General features: G+C 44.9%; 1 non-coding gene across 1 annotated transcript; it reads left to right on the top strand.

Annotated features, from left to right (window-relative positions):
* The first annotated feature begins 538 nt into the window (after positions 1-538).
* On the top strand, positions 539-611 carry trnat-ugu. The gene has a single exon. It is a non-coding gene; the product is annotated as a tRNA-Thr (tRNA).
* Positions 612-2,726: the final 2,115 nt, after the last annotated feature.

Here is a 2,726-nt window from a genome sequence, read left to right as displayed (position 1 = left end):
GTAGCTCAGCCCCTCTGTAACTCAGACCCTATATAGTTCAGACCCTCGGTAGCTCAGTCCCTCTGTAGCTCAGTCCCTCTGTAGCTCAGCCCCTCTGTAGCTCAGAGCCTCTGTAACTCAGACCCTATATAGTTCAGACCCCCTGTAGCTCAGTCCCTCTGTAGCTCAGTCCCTCTGTAGCTCAGAGCCTCTGTAACTCAGACCCTATATAGTTCAGAGCCTCTGTAGCTCAGTCCCTCTGTAGCTCAGCCCCTCTGTAACTCAGACCCTTTATAGTTCAGACCCCCTGTAGCTCAGACTCTATATAGTTCAGATCCTCTGTAACTCAGACCCTATATAGTTCAGACTCTCTGTAACTCAGACCCTCTATAACTGTCCCTTTAACATTTCCACAGTGTCTGTATCTTTAAGAGTTTACCTGTCCCATGGTTTCCCCCTGCTGGCCTGCTCCACCAAAGACAGATCTCAGTCTCTCCCTGCGTTAGTGTTGCGCTGTCTGCCGGTTTTTGCTGTGATTTTCAGGCGGATCTCTACAACGGGCTCCATAGCTCAGTGGTTAGAGCACTGGTCTTGTAAACCAGGGGTCGCGAGTTCGATCCTCGCTGGGGCCTCGCTTACGATTTTCTTTTAAGTTTCTACTTTTGAATTTATTAAAAGGAGTAACAAAAGAAAAACACAGAAGTGAATTTTCAAACCCCACTTTAAATTTCTTTCCAGCTCCTCCTTCCTCCTGGTCCTCAGGGTGAAATGCAAGGGAATGTCTGTACTGGAGGATTTCCGCAACAGGACAGCGACTACACTCAAGAACAATTCATTAATTGCAAACCTTCGGCACCTTGAGATGCTCCAGAAAGACTTTATCGAAACGAAAATATTTTGATAAAGGAGATGCAAGAACAAGGAATGGAAAAGGATATCAAGGGGCTCTGGAATCTGAACAAAAATGAATTCTGCCCGCCACCTACATTTACAAATGTCAGTCAGGACTTAATTTCAAAAGCCCAAATTTTAATGTAAGTATTTGTGTTTTCCTCCAGAGTTTTACAGCACGGAAAGAGACACTTCAGTCAATTGAGTCCATGCCAGTCATCAAGCATCTAATCCCATTTCCCAGTACTTGGCCTGTAACCCTATGTGCTGTGGTGTTTCAATGTTCATCTGAATACTTGAGTTAGGAGATTGGTTAGACCGCTTTTGGAATACTGCATTCAATTCTGGTGTTCCAGCTGTAGGAAAGATGTAATAGAGTCATAGAGAGATAAATGGCACGGAAACTGACCCGTCACTCCAACTCGTCCATGCCAACCAGATATCCTAAATTAATCTTGTACCATTTGCCATCATTTGGCCCATATTCCTTTAAACCCTTCCTATTCAAAGATGATTCTGGATAGGAGCGAGAGTAACAGGGTAGTTGTTATGGGGGACTTTAACTTTCCAAAGATTGACTGGAAACACTATAGTTCGAGTACTTCAGATGGGTCAGTTTTTGTCCAATGTGTGCAGGAGGGTTTCCTGACACAGTATGTAGATAGGCCAACAAGAGGTGAGGCCACATTGGATTTGGTACTGGGTAATGAACCAGGCCAGGTGTTAGATTTGGAGGTAGGAGAGCACTTTGGTGATAGTGACCACAATTCGGTTACGTTTACTTTAGCGATGGAAAGAGATCGGTATATAAAGCAGGGCAAGAGTTATAGCTGGGGGAAAGGCAATTATGAGGCGATGAGGCAAGATTTAGGATGCATAGGATGGAGAAGGAAACTGCAGGGGCTGGGCACAATTGAAATGTGGAGCTTGTTCAAGGAACAGCTACTGCGTGTCCTTGAGAAGTATGTACCTGTCAGGCAGGGAGGAAGTGGTCGAGCGAGGGAACCGTGGTTTACTAAAGAAGTTGAATCTCTTGTCAAGAGGAAGAAGGAGGCTTATGTAGAGATGAGGCGTGAAGGCTCAGTGAGGGCGCTTGAGAGTTACAAGTTAGCCAGGAAGGACCTAAAGAGAGAGCTAAGAAGAGCCAGGAGGGGACATGAGAAGTCTTTAGCAGGTAGGATCAAGGAAAACCCTAAAGCTTTCTATAGGTATGTCAGGAATAAAAGAATGACTAAAGTAAGATTGGGGCCGGTCAAGGACAGTAGTGGGAAGTTGTGCGTGGAGTCCGAAGAGATAGGAGAGGTGCTAAATGAATACTTTTCGTCAGTATTCACGCAGGAAAAAGACAATGTAGTCGAGAAGAATACTGAGATACAGTCTATTAGACTAGACGGGATTGAGGTTCATAAGGAGGAGGTGTTAGCAATTCTGGAAGGTGTGAAAATAGATAAGTCCCCTGGGCCGGATGGGATTTATCCTAGGATTCTCTGGGAAGCTAGAGAGGAGATTGCAGAGCCTTTGGCTTTGATCTTTATGTCGTCATTGTCTACAGGAATAGTGCCAGAAGACTGGAGACTAGCAAATGTTGTCCCCTTGTTCAAGAAGGGGAGTAGAGACAACCCTGGTAATTATAGACCAGTGAGCCTTACTTCGGTTGTGGGTAAAGTGTTGGAAAGGATTATAAGAGATAGGATTTATAATCATCTGGAAAGGAATAATTTGATTAGGGATAGTCAACACGGTTTTGTGAAGGGTAGGTCGTGCCTCACAAACCTTATTGAGTTCTTCGAGAAGGTGACCAAACAGGTGGATGAGGGTAAAGCGGTTGATGTGGTGTATTTGGATTTCAGTAAAGC

Source organism: Rhincodon typus, chromosome 43 (assembly GCF_021869965.1).
Source record: "Rhincodon typus isolate 14 chromosome 43, sRhiTyp1.1, whole genome shotgun sequence".
NCBI lineage: Eukaryota > Metazoa > Chordata > Chondrichthyes > Orectolobiformes > Rhincodontidae > Rhincodon > Rhincodon typus.
This window is presented reverse-complemented; position numbering and strand designations above follow the sequence as displayed.